Source organism: Gasterosteus aculeatus, chromosome 12 (genome assembly GCF_964276395.1).
Source record: "Gasterosteus aculeatus chromosome 12, fGasAcu3.hap1.1, whole genome shotgun sequence".
Classification (NCBI taxonomy): Eukaryota; Metazoa; Chordata; class Actinopteri; order Perciformes; family Gasterosteidae; genus Gasterosteus; species Gasterosteus aculeatus.
Genome location: NC_135700.1, coordinates 16,961,110 through 16,983,749, shown reverse-complemented (window position 1 = coordinate 16,983,749; position 22,640 = coordinate 16,961,110). Strand labels below are relative to the sequence as shown.

At 42.9% G+C, this 22,640-nt stretch overlaps 1 protein-coding gene across 2 annotated transcripts in view; it reads right to left on the bottom strand.

Annotated features, from left to right (window-relative positions):
• sema4bb (sema domain, immunoglobulin domain (Ig), transmembrane domain (TM) and short cytoplasmic domain, (semaphorin) 4Bb) overlaps window positions 1–10,928 on the bottom strand; it is a 43,730-nt gene extending 32,802 nt beyond the window's left edge. Inside the window, exon 1 of one of the 2 annotated variants that reach the window (XM_040203234.2) lies at window positions 10,718–10,928. The gene's annotated coding sequence lies outside the window, so the exon portion shown is untranslated. Of the gene's footprint in view, window positions 1–3,887; window positions 4,139–10,717 lie in introns of those variants that run through there. The other variant, XM_040203226.2, reaches the window with a different exon arrangement.
• Window positions 10,929–22,640: the final 11,712 nt, after the last annotated feature.

Below are 22,640 nucleotides of genomic sequence, written 5' to 3'. Positions count from 1 at the left end.
GGAAACACGACAGTTTGTCGGTGCCGTTTTTCTGGTTTGCCACCTCGGCCTCGGCCGTTGGGTCGGTTTACTCCCTGCAAATATGTCGACATCAAAAGAAACAGCTGGAGCACTTCTGGTTTGTTTACCGCTAGGGACTCTCGTCTTGGCCTTGGTGAGCAGTGCTCACCAATAAAGGAAGTATTAAGTCAACAGTGTGGTCCCTCCTGGCGACAATCCCGCTGATAATGGCTGATACACCGATAAGGGACGTATCATGGAGAATTTATTAACCTTAATCAGTATAAAAAAATATTTGGAGATGATTAGAAAGATGGATTACATTAGAATGGAATGATTAATTTATATATATATATATATATATATATATATATATATAAATTAATCATATATATTGAGAGAGAGAGAGAGAGAGAGAGAGAAATAATAGAAGAGGGGCTCTTAAGTCCCCCTATTGATGGATCAGAAAAAAACTGCAATACCTACCACTTACCATAGCCAAATACATCCTTGTACATAAACTGTGAACCATAAAACCATTTCAACTCATTTAATTCTGCACCCTAATTTTGGAAATCTTCTTCAAAAACATTTTTGATTTTCCTATTAAAATTCAGATTACATCATTACATTACAGGTCATTTAGCTGACGCTTTTATCCGAAGCGACTCACATAACATTTTTAACCCCTGGCTTTTACATTTTGCCCAGGGAGCAATTATGGGTTAGGTGTCTTGCTCAGGGACACTTCGACTTGAGACATCCGGGACTCGAACCACCAACCTTGCGGTTCCCTGCGCCATGACGATCATCAAATCAAACACGCTGAAGAAAGGGAATAAAGTCCCTTCTTGAAAATAGACTGCTTGAATACATACATGTTGGTAGTTTTATATTACATTACATGAAATGACTACATATCTGATGCCAACAAGTGGACGGATGGATGGAAGCACATAGTTTGGTAATGTGCATATTTTTGCCCTCACCTGTTATGTTTAGATTGTTTGGATATGAGTTGCATATTTTAGTAAATATCGGCCATCAACATGTCTGCCTCCTTTTGAATATATGGGACATTGGTGCTCAAAGCAACAACTAAAAACTAAACAGCCTCATCGGAAATCATGACCTCGTTATGAAAGACAATCCACAGACCTTGTTGTTACTTCTAGCAGATAACTCGCCAAAACAACTCACACTAAACACTATCGGGATTGAGAAATAGCCCTACAGGTTAAAAGGAAAGATGTGGTTTAGAATGAACTGTCCCTATGAGAAGGAACGTTTAAAAATAAATTAAAACAGCTGTGTGATAATATGATTTCACTTTATTTTCGGGGCAACATTTAAACACAATAACTGTAAAGTCAAAGTCTCGAGGAAAAACATTCCAGGAACATAAAGTCTGGTTTCCATTACAAAAGTCACAGTTTCTCTTCCTCTTCATTTCTGTCAAAACAAGAGGAAGGAAAATAGGCAAGACGTTCATTTCTCTCTGAAGAAGAACAGGTTACATAATATATTTCCACCCTAAAACCGCCACCTTTGTTACGGCCCCATTCAGGCTGATGCAGAGGACACTCCTGACAAACTCCAACACTTGTCACACAGACAAGGTTAAGGGAAAATAAAAACCTGCCTCGCAGGCCGCGCCCGGCAACGGTTAAACACGGGTTTGTCACATTTAACTTCATCATGCGTGTGTGAACACGCTTCTCTGAAACAAATATTCCAGCACTAATTTCAGTTCCCATTCTGGTCCTCGCAGACTTTTCTTCTCTGCTCAATCTCAGACGTGCTTGAACGTTATGAGGAAGTATATCATTACAACCTTAAAAAACAAAAAGGTGCCTAAATAAAAAATACAAAATATCTCCAGCGACGTGCCATGCCAAGCCGCCAGTGTAAACGGAACAGACACCGCATTTCGGAGACGACAGTGTGCTTTCTACTCACACGCATTCATTCAAACAGCCTAAAACAAACACACGGGACGTCTGTCAGGACTTGAGTAATCCTGCGGTGGAGCGTGTGTGGACCTGCGGCTAAAGACCGCTGTCCTGTGTGAACAGTGATGACCGGGCATGACAGCAGTCTCAAACAGATGAGTCAAGTGCAGGTGGAACACACGTAACCATGGAAAGCAGATTTGTTTGTGAGGTAAGGCCAGAATTCATTTCAGGTTTATCCGCCTTTTCCCCCCCAGAGGGGCATCAACTGCACGCTGAGCCCTCCTTCGTGCCCAACATGTACAGTAAACCCCTCTAGGCTTGGGCGGGCGCTCTACCTGCAGGTCACACTGGATACGAATGGCCCCGCAGAGGAGACGAAATGTCATGCACAGAGCGGAGACACTTCTGCAGATAGGTTTTAGGGAATCAATGCCCCGGCAACTTTTCACAGTTTTAGTTGCATCAACTCAACAACAACTCTCTCCCAAACTGAAATGCCTTTCCTGCAGCATGTTTTAGCTTCAGGAAATGGACAGCAAACCCTTTTAAACTCATCCGAGCTGATGTAGAGGCAGCTGGATCTGCTCCACCGCCATTCAAAGAGGAACATTTTCACTAAACGGAGGCATCAAAAGGTCCCATCAGATCAGAGCGAGCACATCCAGCCCCCGTGGACACTATACTGGGGGTTAAATACAACCAGAGTGTACTCCCCTCCCCTTCCAACTCTTTCACAACAACCTCGCCACATGCTGACCATTCCTCTGAAGTTGCTACAGTGGGTGGAGCGCTGAGTCTGTGTGCTTGTTGAGTGTTTGAATGTGTGTGTGTGTGATTGCGTGGGAAGGGGTCCTGTGTTTGCATATGAGAACGTTTTACAGAGAAACGGAGGGAGGACGGGGCGGAAGCGGGCAAGATTCTTTTTTTTCCGAATACTTCCAGATAAAAGTGCTTGTTTACAAAAAAAAAAGGGGGGGGGGGGGGGAGTGACTGCGGGAGCGATCGGTGTTCTTAGTGTTACTGATATCTAGTCAAAGTCTGGTAACAGGGAGCAGCAGAGCAGCAGAGGCCCGAAGGGGAGAGACTGTTTCACAGGTCATTTACAGGCTGACTCCGAAAAAAGCACATCAGCATCATCTGAACGCTGAGCACAAGCAGATGCTTCATCCAGTGGTGGATCTGTGTTTGTTTCATTGCAATGCAGAGAGATATTGGAGGCGCAACACATGCCAGCATAGATAAGAGTAGGCGGCCTATTTGGAGGAGGATTACAGGAAACAGGCGTGCTGTCATTAAGTGTAACGCTGCACAGTCAGTTCCAAAAGGCTCCACATGGCGCTCACAGTCCTTAACAGCACCAATGATGCCAATGTGACTTTAAGTGGGGGTGAAAATAAAGCAGAGTAAATTCAGAAGAAGGGCTTCTTGGGGGGGGGGGGGGGGGGGGTCTTTGGGTTGAAAAGGGGCTGTTTGGATCCTGATCCTGATGATCAGAGTGTCCACACTAATGCAGACTTTCTCAACCGTGATCGAAATCAGTGATAATCCTGCAATATAATTAGTTGTAGCAAAGATTTCGGAATGAAAGCAGGCAATTTGCACATTGGACCCTGATCAAGCTCGTCCTTGATTGAAATGACATGAAAACAGCTGTAGGGAGAAGCACACTGCAGTCTACAGGTCTACATTGACATGGTCGGTTAATAGCCACTATCATGAGGCAAAACATCTCAGAAAACCTTCATTTACGCATAAACGCTCTGATATTAGAAAACATTGCAACCGCAATTATTATTCAAGCCGGACTGAATACCTCCCGAACGTAACTTGATATACATGTGATGAATGCACTCTTGTTTCAAATCTCTCCGTTCGAAGGTGTCTCAAGCTGAAAACCGAAGAACACCGGGCAGGAAGAAAAAAGGACCTTACCGTCCACGAGCTGCAGCGCGAATAATACCAAAAAAACGCTCAAGTCTTCACAGTCATTGGAAAAACCTTCGACCAAAAAAAAAGGGACGTAAGCCCATTTAAAATCCACAAGGCGCGTTTCGAAAAGAGCACGGAGAGCCCGGCATTATTGCGTCGGCGAGGTGAGGTCCATCATCGCAGCATTACTGAGCGAGCCTCCGTTACTACGGACCTGAAGGGGCGGGGCGCTCTCGTGCTGGTGAACTTTGGCTCCTCCCACAAGCACACGCCGCCCGCCGGGCGGATACGAAGAGCCCGAGACGCACGTGGTCCCACAAGTCACATCGAGTCAACCAATATCACAATATCACAAGTATTCCCGATTACACGTCCAGTTTTCCCGTCATGCTGTGTCGTGTTACAATTTATTTTACCAAGAACTGGAAGCATTTATGCCCATAATGGCTTTATCCTAGCGTGACACATGTTGTCTCATGTTTTTTTCATATATTTATGACAGAAGAGTTGTAAAAAAATGTAGCGGCGCGCTGAGGGTTTTATACCCCTTTAAAAAAATAAACCCAAATCACCCTGGTCATAAACACAAAGGCTTATATCATATAATATGAATACAATTAATATGTAAACAATAAAGCCTACAGTACGCTGCCAGCATTGAATAGGATAGATAAAGCTAAGCATTTGTGTTTCTCTTAGCGTATTTGTCAAATGTATATCTTACATTAACGTCTGTCAGACTGATTTATTTTCACAGGGTTGCTGCTCTTTTGTCTCTGCTGCCAGTTTCATCTTCTCTCGGGGTTATTCTGCAGTCGTCAAACAATTGATGACAACTGAGAGCATCCACCACAAAGAGAATTATAAGAGATTATGTACTAAGGCAAAGACACAAGCAATACTCAACCATTCATGCAATCTCTTTTTTTTATCCCCAAAACAATAATAATAATAATTATAGTTGTGGACACTTAGTCATATGTAGTTCTCCTTTAAGCACAACTTGGCCTCAATTTCTGCTCTGGACATCCAATCAAAATTATCCCAAAGCAAATTCTCAGTGATAACACACAACCACTCTTAACACCCCCCAGGAGACAAGACGAAATAAATAATTAGTCTCCAGCGCTTTGCTTGAAATGTGAGAACCTGTCAGATATTTTGGCTGTTAACACCAAAAACATTTGATGACAGTGAGCCAGCCGGCCGCTGAGCGCTTGAGGCTGCAGCCTGATGGCCCAGTCTGACAGAACTCTGACACTTTATTCTGGAAATGTTGACACTCTCTGACTGGCTTTACATAACTGTGCAAAGGATAAAGCTAAGGCCAACCACTCCTAACTGGGAGAATATATGGCTCGTGGAACGTCATTCTCGCCGTCCCTGTTTTCCATTTTCTCTCTTATTATGTGTTCCCTGATAGACAGACACGCCGAATCAAGGTTTCTCTCCTTTATCTGCCAAGCCCTCTGTAATCCCTGAAATTTAATCAAGGATTACTTCTGAAAAGATTAAAATGATCCAAGTTGTACAGAAATCAGGTTTGCAACAACAGGGAGGAGAGCGCACTATGAATTCCCCTGCAAATGGATGGAATTAGCTCTGCCGCTTTTCTATTTCTTCAGAGATATTTGGTTACACATATACACATACCTGTATATTTAGCTGGGATTAAGTTATTCAAAAACATATGATACACAAAATGTTAAGTATAGATCTCAATTGTTTTTTAGAGGCAAAAAAATAGTTGCACCCACTTTGGTTTCCCCGAACTGAAAATACAAGAACAAAACGCTGTCGCTGTGCAGATCTGGGTGAAGCACTTTGGTATGAAGTAATTTGCGTTTTCGGTAATGAGCTTGCCGGGGTTTATTTGGGACATTTTACACTTTGAGAAAATAATTTAACAACTTGGAAATGGAACAGAAAAAAAACATCACTCGGAGCTGTTTTAAGTCCTGAAGGTTGAATTTCACAAACGCTCCAGGACTGTTGATCAGATCGACCTTAATCTGCCGCCGCCCTCGAAAATATCTCCTCGTGTTGGCACGCAAACGCACCGGGGAGCATATCAAGGTCAAGGCCTCCCATGGAGCTTTTACTGGGGTTAAGTGTATGACAGACTTTTTCAGTAATACCCAACACCAGCTTTGGAGTGTTTTAGGACCCAATAAGCTTTTGTCAATGTGATCAAGTCCTTGTGTCTCCTTTGAGCAATAGTCTCAAATGCACATGAAGTTTAGATGACCTTGTGTCACTTGCATGGGCAACAAGAAGAACTTGCAAGAGGAAAACCCGGTTGAGAGGGGCACTTTGTGTCGGGTAATAATAAGCAGCTGTTAGCGCGCTAACGCTACGATGGAGAATTCAACATCCACGTGTTATCATGCTGACGTTAGCATTAAGCTACTGTACAGACTCACAGTGTGCAAGGACGCTGACTGGCTTTGTCTTCCTTGATTACTGCCTCGGTGGTAAACTGAATGGTGAGAGACACAACTTAATACATATTTTATTCCTTTACACCAAAGAACTCAAAGATCCCTTGAGCACATGTTGGGCTCCACCTCTGCAGACTGGGATGGATCCAGAGCAGTCCTGTGCTTGTCCCCCCCCCCCCCCCCCCCCCCCCAAGACTTTGACATGTTGGTCATATCTTTATAAAAAATACTTGCTTTTTTTATTTTTTTGAATGCAAATGCTGTCTTATGTCCAATTGGGAAACCGATGGAGACCTTTTCTTTAACCAGATGAGAATCATAACTTTTGTGTAAATGTGAAACCATCATCCAACATTTCCATTCGTATGTAATGGAAACCCACATAACTCCAAATGCACTTTAAATTAAAATAGAAAATAATCAGATTGTCTCATTATCATGCAGACTGTTGTGATCTCCCTGATTCTGAACAGCTTTTTAGTAGCTATCTTAGTAGCACATAGTTGAATCAGACAGCACACAGATTAAACAACATACATTATTTGAGTAAACAGTTGTGCCATTAATAAAAAGAGGCAAGCACGTTATTTCATTCCACCCAATAATTCTACCCCGCTCTATGTTGATTGGCTAGTATTTCATGCCATCAGTTCCTAAACTGAAGTCGGTTTGTTGCCTAAATCTAAGGACTATTTTTCCAACATGCAATTCTCAACGGAAATGAAGTAAGCAGCCAGCAGCTAAAAAAGATGAAATAAATTATGGTTGGAGGTGAAACAACGCCAAAAAATTATGGAAAAACAGGAAAATAAGTATTACATTTATCATGGAAAGTATGAGCTTTGATTTGAGAGCAGCAAATATAATTCTTTTCACCTTTATTGAATTTGGGTCAAGCCACAAATCTCAGGATCAAATGCCCCAAGATCTGAACACACACACAACTATACTCATGGCTAGAAACCATAAGAGGTATGTGAGGGACCGTGTTGAATTCATTTCTGTAAACTGTGTGAACTGACTCTTAAAGAAACCAGCGAGTGCACTAAAGTCGTGGTAGAGTTGTTGGCAACCGCCGTCGTGAGCGCATCAATAAGGAGAATGAGGTAAATGACTGTTGTCCGTATCAATGACAGCCTTTCCATCCATACCTGCAGCCTCGTAGCCGCCTTTCCTCTTCCCCCGGTCATGTTAGAAGTAAGCCTTTGTTTATAGTGATCAGGGAAAAGAATAAAACAAGAGATGCAAATCATGTCACCTGCTTTAACTGGTTCTTTCCTTCCTGACATGTTCATCTCAAAGGGAATTTTTTATGTTTTTTGTTACCGCATAATTTTAGAGGTTTACCGGCTAACTCGTCAACTCATTGTGAAAAATTGAAATGAGTTTAAGACTGAAGAATCACAGCAACTGATGATGAAAGGTCTCGAATTGATGTCAATGACTTTGATGTTCTTGGGTTTGCCTGCTTGCTAAAACAAAATTAAAAAAAACTTGCCTGAAGCTGAAGATGTGGCAGGACAGAAGGAAGCAAATCTTTTAGGATCATATTCACTTCTGCTCTCGAACCCTTCGCGCCGCGAGGAGATGCTGGAGTTATGGTTGAACTCTTTGGATGCATCTTTATCTTCTGTACAGAACGATGAGAGGTATCTGCTGCCTGACAGCTTCGGCGCACACACCGGAAAGAGTTCTTACATATAAATGTGGTGCCGTTTTCTCCTGAGAGCTCAGGGGAAGCGACATCGCTGACGGCCAGCTTTAATTAAAATGAAGTCAGTGCGTCTGTTTGCTGGAAACATGCATTTCCTCTGTCTGGCTCTTCCTTCCTGGTTTTGAAGCAGAGGCGCTGTGGGTGCCGCAGTAGGAGGGCATAGGTGAAGGTCGTGCACAGCTGCACAGAGGGGAGGCTGTGGAAGAAAGCCTCCAGGCACTGGGAATAAATCAATGAATTCATCATTTTTGATGTATTTAACAAATTGCGTAATTCCTAATGGCCGGTTAATCCATTCAGTGCTTGGAATTTTAAGCCCTTTTTGAGGTCTGTTGTGACAGAAGGTCATTTCTATCAGCTGCTTGGACAGCAATGTAAGATGTTAAAAATCCCACGCAGGCATTTTGATAGTTCAAAGCATGTGAACAAGCAAAGTTTGGATGGAATATTTCTCCAGTGTTTTTATCGCGTTGGGCAGAAGCAGAGCAACTATCGGTTGGTTGTTTCCACAAGAAAGCACCACACTATCACATGTTTCATTCCTGGAAAAAACTCAAGCACTCACAATCATTGAAAAGACTGAAAGGATTACACGTAAAAGCCTGTTGTATATATGTGAGTAGGAAAATAAACAGTGACAGAAAGGTATGTAAATCTTTTTCTGAGTCGTATTCAGGATCCAAATTGGTTACACAGCCAGCAGAGTCTATGAAATATTGATTAAATTGACCTTTTTAAACTTCCTAGTCATTCGCAATTCTGCTGTGAGTGATTTCAAATATAAATATTCACTTCAGTTTATTGGTTTGACAGCATTACACCCAGTGAGGGCATTCGCATCTAACTTATCATGATATCAACAGCACAAGTTCTCTAACCTCAACTTCACAAAGCCAGAATGTGTGACAAAACCGATGAGAAAAGAGACTCCTCGCCATCGGAGGATGATCCAGTAATAGATGAACTGCTTCAGGGAGAATATTAACATTTAGATTTTCTGCCAGGTCACAACATTATCTCCCCGTCTTACTTGTAAAGGTCTTCGAGGCAGTGGGAAAAAACATTGTCGGTTGTCGGCTGTAAAGGCAATCAAACGATAAGGAATCAATTAAAGTAACCACACACTAACCTTTTCAGCACCCAAATACTGCTTCAACCACCAATGGGACCAATGTTGGACCACCATCCTAATTACTTTCCATTTATGCCTACAGAGATTAAACCCCAGTCAGACAGCCCCGGGCAAGGACGGATTCATGTGCTAATCATTGCTTTAGAAAGAAATGCACAAACATATTTGCGCGCACTTTTCCACGAGGGCCTGCAGAGAAATTGAACGAGGCCAGCTGACTTCCAAAATATATTTTGGGGAGTTTCATCCCTTCTATGTGGTTACAGCTGCAATCCCGGATAATAATGTGCCAGTTGAAAAGCATTGCAAAGCTTGTGTGTTGGTTATTTGAAAATGGCATGCAAATGATTTGCCTTAGAAAACCTTTTGTTTAGTTTGGTGCCAATGGAACTGATAGATTATTCCAACCACATTTACTTGATTGAATTATGGATCCCTGTGATGCACTAATCAACTGAACAAGATGCAGATACTTAAAAATCAATCAAAATAGGATATTTATTTTGAAATGGAAAAACAGAAAATCATGTCTGGCTTCTTCACAGCTCCGTGTGATATAGAAATGGAAAAAACATCTGGATGAATTAATTATGAGAGTGTCCACATGTTGAGTAGACCAACCCCTATAAAATATTAACATGTCAACACACTTGATATGTGAGGTTAGGTCGGCGTACAGTGAATACACAAAATGCAATTTGGTCAACCTCAAGAAAGAAAAATGCAGCAGTCACTCCTCGATCACATTATCATTAAATTGCCTTTTAGCAATTAGGGAAATTGATATGATTACTTTTCCTATTTGACTCAATGTCATTGAGCCTTTGAGTAAAAGCTGCAGGGCACATGTGGAAGGAGTCTTTCCTTCCACATGTGCCCTGCAGCTTTTACATTTGTTTTTGGTCCAAATGTCACAGGTGCTTCAGTTCACACCACATGCACACACCCTGTTTTGTCCGTGACACAACAGAAACAATCTACACTTACATAGTCAGAATCTCAGGATTTTATTGTAGCCAAAATATCCTCCCTGTGCAGCAGGCAGTAGTCAGAATAAAATAAACCATCAGAGGAATTTAATGCACAGGCTGCATTGTTTTACATTTGTGTGATTCCTTTCCTGTGTTATCTCAAAGCAAGGTGACTGACATTTTTCAAAGAGAAGAACCAAATAACTCACAGCACTCTGGAGCATGTTTAGTCTGCACAATGCATACACACACTGACACGTGCACCTCAGCTTCTAGCCCCTTACTAGGATACAGGCATACAATTAGCCAAGACCCTGGCTGAATGCAATCTATTGCCATGGCACCCAGCACCTAGATGACCGGTATCTGTTGTAACTGAGCAACCTCACCTGATCCCCCCTCCCCCAGCACAAACTCAGCTGCGAGCCCTCTCCTCGGAGGCTGCAGTGGCAGCAGTGCCTACCGGTGTTTGTCCGCCACGCTCGGCAGAAATATGGACCCCCAGCATCCTCTCATCCTATTGTCTCATTGTGACCCACTATCGCCCGCTGTCATTAGAGAAAGGAGGGACTCACCATGCTTTCCCCCCCACGGCGGAAGACAGGAGGCAGGTGGAGAGAGCTGAGGCTGCAGTGGCGGAGGAATCCCCCCGGTAGTGTATGTGTAAAAAGTGTGTAAGGGGGAGCGTGGATGTGTGCATCTGTGTGTGTGCATGCAGGTGTGGAAGTGTGTGTGTGTGTGTGTGTGCATGTGCATGTGTGTGCAGGGAGTCAGAGCTGATCCAGCAGATGCAGACGGGAACCACCAATAGAATGAGGAGAAGGCGAAAGAGAGGAGTGTTTGAGAGACGGAGGGAGGGAGAGGCAGCAGAGGAGGGGTCTGGTAGCATTACATCATGGACTAGGGAATGGTGGGTTTGCAGGAGGGGGGGGGGGGGGGGGGGGTTGTTCTACGGGCGGGGGAAGGTGTGTGTGTGAGTATGTCGTAGTGTTTGTGTCTGCATCACCGTCACTGTATACTCTCCCTCTGCAGCGGACAACAGGATGATGAAAGATTGTCTCCATGCTGCATGCAGTGCAGTGTCGTCATGGTGCTGCACCTGTGTGTGTGTGTGTGTGACACTTGTGTTTGTGGTTGTGTACATGTGAGCACAACAGCTCAAAAATATCTAATTTTCACACCACCTTTTGTAGATAATGTACCCAAACCAATGGTAACAATAAATAAGCATTCTCACATGTGCTGATTTTCATTTTTTGTATTACTTCAATGGCATAGAGGCTACCAGTTGGCTGTGGATTGACACATGAAGAGAAAATCTCAAACCCACGCCTCTCCATCATACGGCCACAAGTTAATGGCTCCCTTGTCAGTTTGAAAAAGCACTGATGGACACCCTGTTAGGAAGTCACTGACATTTCAGGTGAGTGATTCCAAACACTTTCTGCCGGCTGTGACAAAACACGTCGCTAAATGGAAGCGAAAAAACACATACGCAGACTACTTCTTTCACCTTACAGCAGCAACAATCACCTGTCTTTGTGCAGCCTGCCATCCCTAAAAGGGAGCAGAGAGGGAGAAGCGAGGAGAGAAAGAGACGGACGGATGGGCGTCGGTAGGAAAAACAAAGACAGCTCAGGGTCATCTCTGCACCTCTGCTCTGTCTGTACCAATCTGGGACCAGACAAGCAGAAAACGAGATAGGAGGGACGGAGGTGGCAGGAACATGTAGATAAGGAGGACTTTCCACAGCTGTTGTCATTAATTTCCACAGTGGTCCATGTTGATCTACGCTTTGAGTGACTTAGATCTTTATAGTGTGGTAATACAGCTGCACCCACCGCATGTATTTTCTTGTACGAGGCAGTAAAGTGGCCACACAAAGCAGGTGGGGGCGAAAAGCTGGCTGACATGGTGAGTACTTGTTGGGAAAGTACTGTTGGGGATGAGCTGCCAGGCTTGGCGGGTTATTGCTAGTCAGTGGCCGGGATATGCAGATGTTCCCAAAATATTCATTATCAGGAATTGATAAGGGCTATTTTTGCAGTTCTAACTGCGAAGGAGATGGAGGTTTCAAATGCAATTTAAGTAGCGCAAATTTACTCAGTCACTTATATTAGAGGTATTAATGTCTGAGTGACTTCAAAAAGCTGGGCGACAACAAACAAGCTGGCTTTTTCGATTTTGGACTCTCTGGCTCTCGGTCCCTGCAAAGGTCAGCATTGTCGAGTGAGCTTCTTGTTGGTGAATATGGCAAATTTCACCATCGCATTCCACAGATTTAATGCGTGCACCATTAGATATTACTCGCCAAAGACATGTTTATTATGTGCGAGACTCCAGGAGTGGCAGCGGGGCTTTATTTGAGAGACAACAAGCACAATGACTCAGCACTCAGCTGTGACAAAGGTTAATGCGACACCAACGCAATCACCAAGCTTTTAAATGATTGATGGTTGTTCTCTATTTAACATATTTCTGGCACATTTATTGTTGCGGCTTTTAGAACTACTGCCACTCACACTTCTCCTGCCTCTTTAATTTTATGCAATATTGGATATTTTCACTAAGACAAACTTCCCCACAATGATTCATGCGGATGTTTCAAGTTAGGGCAGATTTAGTCCATAATCAGCAACTGGCTTAAGAATCTTCTCTTTTTACGTCTTTGTCTCCTCATCTCCCAATTGCTTACTGGGAATACCGGGAATGCTGCATGCATCTTCTGTCAGATGGGCTGAAAAGACCAGAGCGGTGCCTAATTTGAACTAATTTTAAGCATTTGTGTACGTCGGTGCGTATTGAAAAGGAAATTCACAGCATTGGTCATCATCGAAATTGACCACACGTCTCTATTCACGTCGGATGTTGGAGATTTTCAGCCATACCTCTTTAAAATTGGTTCTGTTGACTTGTAATGATGTTCTAAATAAGTTTGACCTTTTATTTGTCACAAGCCATTAGATATCCTCTTGAATTACTAATGAATTGTGACAAAGTGGATACGACTCATTTAGGTGAGACTAAGGCCTGTTTATACTAGAAACCACGGCTCAAAGCGGCATAAATATACTTGGATTTTATCACATCCATTCAAACCATATAAATGCAGTTTGTAGTAGTATTTAAAGTAATGGTATTTTCTTGCCTACAGCGACCACCTCGTATTTTGCGAATTCCAGTGAAGCTGAAACAAAATGGCAAAATCATCCCCGGTTGGGAAGGAGCCACATCTAAAGTCAACATGGTGGCAGCGTTCCCAGGCTCTGGAAACTGAGCACTAATTAAGACTGTTGACATCATTATGACAGATCAAAGTGCACACGCAACGCTCCACCGGCTGCATGACATCGCATGGATCAGTTGCCACTTTGCTGAACATATGATTTAATTTTCATGCAAAATGTTTGCCATGTAGTTAAAACTGTTAATTTAAGAGGAGTTTGTATCCTGCAGCCATGAAACAACAGAATGCACAGAAAATGACATTAATGAGAGGCCTAGTTCACATCATATACAGCATTTCAAAGTAGATGAAGCACAGGTGTAAAAACATTAGCAACAGCTTTGTTTTGTTTAAGCGCCCCAGTATCCCAGAACTCGGAAAGTTGAATCAACTAAATCAAATCCAGCCATCGTGTATTACTCACAGCTGTGCTTTTTTCTACAGCGACAAGTCAACATGTCTCTTGACGAGATTTTAAACTGCGACGTGAAGACGCCATAACCATGGTTGGATAAAGCGATTAACCTGCATACGGTCGTCTATCTCCGATAGGCTCACGGTCATATTGACATTTGGATCTGCTGTGCCCGGCGTCCACAGGTTCTAAAGTTGATGTAACTATGAGGCCGTCTCTCGTTCAAGGTGCAGCTGGATCAAAAGGAGCTGTTGGACGCAGCATTTCTTGCACAATCGTTGTGGAGATGTTTGGCAAAATCCAGGCCTCAGGTAGAACAGAGCAACAGATGTTTTTAATTCATATACCTGGCATGTAGCATACATAATGTATGTGTACTTGAGTAAATGCTGGGAGTAAATGGGAACACATGCAACATAACAAAGGTACCCAGCTGTAATTTGACCAGGGATGTTGCATATACGTGGTACAAATACATCTTTAATCACCATGTCACTTGAACTTGCTGACTTTGAGAAGTTTATTGCCCCGAAAGTAGTATTCATGGCAAAAATATCAATGTGTATAACCAAATGAGCTCAGTATGTCTCAGTTGGTTAGTTATAGATAAATACTATTATTAGTTTGAATTCTTACAGGGTGTATTTCACTCTGTGACTGCGTAATTGCAACTGTGTTCAATAATAAGAATAGATCAAAGTATCCGCACGCACTGGTCTGGATGCCCGTAAAATGCTCTGTGTCCGCCCCTGAGGACCATTCTCTGATATTGGGCTCCCCAATTTCAAGCTGAAACATTTACAGTGACTTTCTCTCTCTTTTTTTTTTAAAGGAACTCTCTTTTTCTTCTTTAAAAGGGAGTGTGGAGTATCCTAATGCACAAAGGTGTCCCCTGGTGTCTCCAGTTATCGCTATCAGTGCAGACCCCCTCTTCTTTCACCACCATGCATGCACTGTTCCCTGTTGCCTTGGCAACCCTACGGCCAGGCCTCACTCTCTCTGGATACACAGGGACTCCTGTTATTGCCCCCAAGCAGCTGTAGACGGACTCGCTAAGGTTGTGCAGAGGAGAAGGTACATGCTTGTCCTTTTTCTCCCCCCCATTGAGACGCTCGCATGACCACAAACCGGAAAATAGCTGCACTGAATAAAGGTACATGTATTCTGAAAAACAGAATGTAAAGGTTGATCAATTTAAGGCTCACCACCCATGTGGCAGCAGGAGTTAAATGGTGTGTTCTGTCAGATTGATGTCCATTATAAAAAAGAGTGAGCAGAGATATTTTTGTCTCTCATCCACAGTCTCATGCATTCAGCGAGAATTGTTGTACATGACAAGTAATCTGACGAGGCTCATGTTTTTATTTCAGAGTTAGATGTATTCAGTATTCATCATCTTTACAACCGTTTCACAGAAAGAACCAATATAAAGTGCATTTAGGTTCATTTGTATCTCTGTTTTATTCAGAATTTCTAAATGTAGCATGCAAGTGTAGTTGGTTTTATATTGTCAACATATAAGTTACGTTCTCTTTATGTTGCATTGATATAATCATTTTGAGTTACTGTGCTGCCGGTCCAGTGCACCTCCGGCCTCCTTTGTTAGAGATTTGCAGATGCAATAATAGTATCAGACAGAGTTTGTATTTCACTGCGTTCCACTGCAGTTCGGTGTGCTGTATCTCATTTCAGTTCTGTTGTATTGCCTATTTTACGGCCCAATTTAACAAAAAACAATCACATTTGCATTTGCCAATCAACCCTTTTTATAATAAATGAAACCAGAGAGCTGCATCGTGTGATTTGCTGCACGGCCCTAATAGACACAATTATTTACAGCAGTCTGATGTCGTCCTCCTTCAAAAGTGAAGTAAAATATAACAGCACTGATAACATTTTACCGTGTTCAACTAAACAACTCAGGTTTTAAAGCATAATACCAATACCAGTTAAACAGAAGGCTGGCAAGTGGAGGGTACTTGTTTGTCGTCCCATTTCGCACCATCAACACCACACAGTGCAGCTCTTGAGGCGGAGGGGCTTTTTCGTGCTCTGATTCAAATGATTTAATGAAGTGTCAAAAGAATTATCATCACTTTGTCCCCTCAGCTGTATCTCATCAGCTTTAATTGCCCAGTTGTGTCTTGAAGGAACTTTAACTTGTTTTGTGTGTGTGTGTGTGTGTGTGTGTGTGTGTGTGTGTCCTTTGGCAGAAGAAATTGTTCTGTTCTTAACTAGATCTTCCAGTTTCATGGACTGTCTGGTCAAGGGCCTTTCAGAGCTTAGGGGGACCAAGAATGAGAGTCAGGTGCAGCCTGAAGTTCATCCCGTACCTCAGAAACAATACACCCCGACTAGTATTCAAACACTTTGTACAAATAGATGCCACTTATCAGCTTCCAGATAAAGCAATAGTTGAAACAGAAGCAGAAACATTGACGTATTTGAATGATTGAGTAGGTGAAGTAGATTTGAAGGGAGACAGAAACGGGACGTCTCTCAGTCATAAACATCACTCGACCCTGTTTCACGAGGCAGCTGAGGAGGAAAAGAAAAGGGACTAATAAGGAGTGTTCTTGGAAAGAATCCCTGAGTGTGACCCCCCCCCCCTCCCCCCCCCCACACACACACACACACACACACACTTCCCTACCCCGGGTGGAAGGCAGATAGATCCTCAGGAACAGCTTATTTTGTTGACACAGGCAAAGTCAGACACAAATCACTTGAGTAACACAATGAGATAATTACTCAATCATAAGTGCAAAAAAATGACAGTGGTAAAAGCTTTATGAGAACAACATAATCTGTACCCTGCTGACCTCTTTTTTAATCTGCTCCCATCAGTTTTACTTTCACAACTCCCCCGAACTCCAAAGCTTTGCTGCCAAACCTTAAATGGGCTCTCAAGGTCTGACTCCTGCGTGGAGTTATCTGGTTGATTGTCCTCAGCCCAGAGATGGACACGTTGTTCCCTATTGTGCAGAAAATAGCATCGACGGAATTACTTTACTAGTCAGATTTGCATCCCCTGGTTTTGAGTAGCTTTCTACATAACATTAATTATCAAGGACTAAAGTATAACTTTTTCAGCGTAAGCGAATCTCACATAACGTTATCAGGACTGTGTGTGTGTGTGTGTGGTGTATTCAGAATTTACTGACCCAAGCAAATAGCCTCAATCAACCCCAAAGCTCATTTGAAGGTTGCCACACAACATTGATCACCTCCTTCCAACTGAGCCCCATGAGACATTTTTAACAGTATTACGTGAGCAGTCTGGCTCAATTGGTTCCATGCTCAGGGACACAGGCAGCCGGGGACGGCGGAAAATACTAAGGAAGAGACTACCACGCGGTTTTGGGTGGGTTTCACCGACTCCATCGGGTGATGTAAAAGTCCAAGCCACTGATGAGAGTCAGCCGGCAAGCGGGCCAGTCGGTCGCCTTGGCTAATTGTACAGTTAGTTAATCATTTGTTCTGCGCGTCTGCCATTCGGTCGGTGACAGAATCGCAGTCAGACTGCAGTGCAGCCAGCCGGGCCTATAAATCACCTCGACAGCCAGTCATCCACAAGACTGATGGCGATAGTGGGAACATAAGGGAAATGGGGGGGAAAAGGCTGACGAAAGGTTTTCCTTCGATGGGGATAAATATTGTCGTAGATCTGAAGCGCTTTCCACAATTCAGCAGGATTGCAGAGAGGAAAGAAAATGGGCTGACTGTAAATGACTCAATTTTCCTATTAATGAATTAATAGGGAAACGAGTTCCTGTGTGAGTTGTAGGGGCAGTGTTCAGTAGCTGGGAGGCTTCACCTCCCTTTCCAAGTGTGTTGAGAAACTACGGTGGCCTTTAGGAAAAATGCAAAAGGCTGTTGTGCTCCATTAGTACGTGTTTTACTCAATTTCCCCCACTCAGCACCAATAACCAGAGAGATCACAGACATTAAATCTTCCAGTCAACTGGAAAGGCACCACGAAAACCTTATTGTTCCCCCTCTGCGATTGGCTGTATATAATCGGTCAGCGCCATGTGCAAATGTCAGCTTGGCCCCATTGGGCCTGGTTAAATGTTAAAGGCATTAAACTCCCAAACCACCAAAGAAGACCTGTCAAGATGTGGCAGACGTCCATTCGCTGCACTGCAGGGGAAGGCAGCGCAATCGATGGTTTTATGCTACGGACACCCTCGATGCGGCTCAATGGCTTTTTGTGCACGGGCCGGTCCAGGAACAAACACACGTGTATATTCTGCACTAAACACACCAACACGAGGGAGAAAGGAGATGTGACAGAGGGAGCATTCGTGCCGCAGTGATGTCAGCCATCTGACGAGTCTCATGTTGATGAGGTCAACTTCCTCCTGGTAAATGGGAACAGATTTGGGCTGCTCTCGGCTGCGGACGCCTTTTCAAATGATCTTTTGACTTTAAGCCAAGGGTGGAGACTGTTCTTACACTGTTATTGTAAGTTCAGTTTTGTGGCAGCTGTACGTTTTACTCAGGAAAACAGACGGTGGAAAAGTTTGCTTTCAAACGCTCAATATAAGGATGAGAATAATGTTATAATGTATAATCATTTCATTTATAATAATGTATGATTCAATACAGCATTAAAGTCATCAAGAGACATTTCACAACAATTATGATTATTAGCTCATTAACACCGATACTTTCTTATAGAGATAACATAGACTGTATATGACAGTATTACTACTACCGTTATTGGCAAGTGGGCTTCTTTGTCTTACAAACACCAAATACCACCGATAAATGACCAGAGGGAAAAGCAGCAGCTTCAGATTTACTTGCGAGTGAAATCATATTGTTTTCTTCTCATTAATGCAGTACTTGAGTTATTCCAAGAGGACTGTTGTGCATGCAGTAATCTCAAATATCTTTAAACATTTTGAGAATTCCATTGGCTTGGGTCTCAGAATATGTGTGTGCATGAGGATGGAACGTGATGCATTCTGTCAGTAAGTCACAATATCTCACAGAGCTTTTCTCTACTAATTCCCAATATTTTATGTTAACTTCGCCCCGACAACATCATTCCACCGCATTTGGATGAACAATATGTGACTGAAAAGAAGAAATAAAGCCTTTTGATCGAGCAGTTTGTTAGTGGTGAATAATCAAGCAGTTGGTTGTAGTTACTTTGCCTTATGCTTCCACAACAGAAAGGGTCCATGTCAAACTTAATGAAAGGGAGATCTCTCCTTGTATTAATACAACGGATCATGAGGATAAAAGAAGGAACACGAATTCAGACAAACACAAGCATAACATGTGTAGCGGGAACGAGAAGCAGTGTTTTATTTTATTTTTGGCTACATGTGTTCCCAGCTGGACTAAAGGATTATGTCAGTTTCCTTGGTAGCAATTGATTCAGTACCATCCATGTAGGACCGTGACCGGATTTGTATGCATTGTTCACGCTTGTTGTTTGTTGTTGTTTGTTGTGTTTCTGTCAGAAACATAACGTGAAATAAAAATGCACTGCAGGCTGTCTGGTGTGATCAAGTCTTTCTAACACCGCAGCTTCAAATTTGTTTTCATATTTACAACTTGCATTATTCATCTCAACTGATGCCTGGTACGGGACATTCAAGGCAATTTAGCTACAGAAAAAGCTCCCTCTGCAGCCACAGATGGCTTTATACAATTTATTTTCAAATGATGCAATAGTCCTTCTCTAACTCCTATAAACAGACATTAATGTGTACGGTTTGGGTTTTTCAATAATACAACCAACAAACCTAAATATCAATGTCAATAACAACAAAAAATGCTGGTCTGGCTGTTTGAAGCAAGGATTTTGGTTTGAAACTTTCTACAGCATAGAAAGCCGAAACAAAAAAACCAAGGCCAGAAGAGCAGAATGAACCGTGAAGGAGCCAGTGGCGAGTATATGACCTGATCATCATATGTGGGAATATGAATATAGAATTTAAATATATTACTGTGGAGGCTGTGGAGTTGAGTGTTGAAATAAAGCTTTGAGGTCCATTGCAGAGGAGTATAAACATATTTATTCAGCCTTTCCTCACCTCATGCTCCGAGAAAACGCTGAGCCGTGTTAAGGGAAATGCAGTAGCGCGGGTTGGTGAGGCGGCATAATTGGGCCCGTCGAGGCGGCCGCCGCTTCAACGCCATCAATAGACAATACAAGACAAGAGCAGATTCAGCTTCTGCAATACAATAGGCTTTGACAACACGGAATTACAGCCTCTGCTGCTGAAAAGTGGCTTTTTCCATTTCTGTGCTCCTGGGAATGGCAATGAGTGTGTGACACGTATTGAATATTAGCATTGATCCTCATACAAAGAGCCAAGTGGCAAAAAGGAGGCAGAGCTACAGTAGCATCTGCACCGGCCTGTCACTCCCAAATCTCCTCTCAATCTATAACACACAACAAAAACCAATGCTGGGGGAAGTGCTGAATATGAGATGATTCATGAAGAGCCTCACAGCCTCCGAGAAGCTTATGGTGTGCAGGGCCGTGTGTGCACGCACGTGGGCCTGTGCTGAGCTCACCGAACAGCTGCGAGGCAGGCTGCAGGTGAAAGATGAGGCAAGTCCCCCCCCGGGGAGGACATCCATCATCGATGGATTGACGCAACTGAGCAGAGCGGCAGGAAAGGGAGAGACAGAAAGGGAGCCAGGAGAGAGCAGACAACAAACACGGTCTTACGCTGCCGAGTGCTGACCTTTGTTGAGAAGCAGGAGGGCCAACGCGTTCCGGCACACCCGAGCCCATCCCAGCGCATGTGAATCCAGTCAGCCCAGAGGGATGGGAGAGGATGTGATGCAACACATGACAGGGGCTCTTAGCTGGAAACAGTCATTTTCCATAAACGTGCGTCATATCCTGTAGTTAAGGGTCAATCAGTGTCTCATCAATGCCAAAACATAGATCTTCTGCAGATCCCCGGCCCGGGTGCCCTTATTGTGCTTCAGGATGAAGGGACGCTCAACATGTTCATGGTTTGCAGCACAGAGGTCTATGATGGCAAATGTTATTCCAATATTCCCTCTCCTTTTAGCTCTTGTAAACAGAAATTGAAAAATATGACTACTACTATTCTGGAAGCCATGAACAATGCTTGTCTAAAAAACACTAAAATCCATGTGTGGATTTGGAACAATTAGTGTCTTTGCATCTCACACATTGTCATTTCATAACATAAATCATATTGATTAGTGCAGTTTCAATATTGTATACAAAATACATCATTTCAAATTCTACAGAGCAACATCACGGACAGATGTTTCAGTCAGGAGGGGGTTTGAATGGATGTCTTTGTTCCAGACCTACTTTATCATTTACATTTATAGGAGGGATGACAAAACGTTGGCATTGGTTGAATGTTTTCATCCCCCTGGCTTAACATATAGTGGAGCTTGGAGATGGAATCAGTCCAACATAAGGGCTGTATGCATAAATAATACGAAAGTGAAGCAAGGAAAAAGCTGCCGTTCCAAAAAAAACCCACTTTGTCCAGAAACTAAAAAACATTTGTTGGTGAGAAAATGTTTATCACCGAAACAGTTTTCTTATTACTCAATTTCAATCATGTAAGTCTGTAATATGAGTTGAACGTACTGTACATCTTTAACGCTGTTTATTCTGTACACATGACATCTATTGTATTCGGTCCATCCCGGGAGAGGGACCGTTCTCCCTGAGGTTTCCTCCCTCTTTCTCCCTGTTGAAAGGCCTTTTCATTTTTGGGGGAGTTATTTCCTGTGCCGTTGTGATGTTTTGGAACAGAGGATGTTGCATGCGTACAGACCGTAAAGCCCTCTAAGGGTAATTTGTAATTTGTGGTTTTGGCCGACACAAAATAAAATAAATTGAATGGAATTCATTCCATTTGTTCCAAAGTAAAATTTACTGCACACCTGGCCTCCCAGCCCGTTTACATTTTCTCTTTTTCTTGTCATGTTGTGTTTTCTCGTTCATTTGAAATGTCTCCTCTACATTTTTAACTAAAACTGGGCCTTTCATTACATCAAATTGAGAACGCTGCATTAAAGCTCCTTTGGTAGAGTAGAAGACGAAGAGCCAATCACTGCCAACGGTAACGTCAGGGAGAAGTGAGCGTTGCTTCTCTTTAATGAATACAATCGGTCCTTGAGGGTTTTAGTGAGTCACTGCTAACAGGATGTGCTTTAAGCTTCATCCCAGGCTCATCTCTTGACCCGCTCGGATCACTAGATAACCTTCAACTGATGGGGTCGCATTGATACATAAAAGCATGTGTGAAACTATCACACGGGACACATGAGTCGGGGGCCACGTGTCATGGTTTAATTACTTCCAATGGATGTGTTTTTTTCACTGGTGTGGGATGGTAAGGTTAAAGTATTTCCTCTTCTGTCCGGTTTTAAATTAAAAGCCATCTCTTTGAAATCTCAAGGCTGCACGTCACCATTTAGAATATTAAAGATGCGATAGCCTTTGAAAAGCAGCTTTCCAAAGAGTTTGGTTTTTCTCTACTAAAAGCTGAATGACAGCATCAACAGGTTGCGCAAGTTCCTTCAGACACTCGAGATCTCCTGAGAATGAAGTACAGCTGCGTTTAGTCAGTTCAAGGCCCCATCGCATATCCTTTTTGTGGTGAATGTGGCCTCTGTGACACCAGCTTTCATCTTCCTGCTACAACAATGAACCAATAAAGAACTGGTCACTGACCAGCTTTTATTTCCAACGAATCTAATTGTTTTAACCGGGTTTCATCTGTTTCATGTTTACGTCAGAAGAAGCCTGATTAAAGGTTGTTGAAGTATTGTGCGACTGCTCTGGCTAAGCCATGCACAAGGTTTTTGTTTTTTATTTGTTGGGATAAGT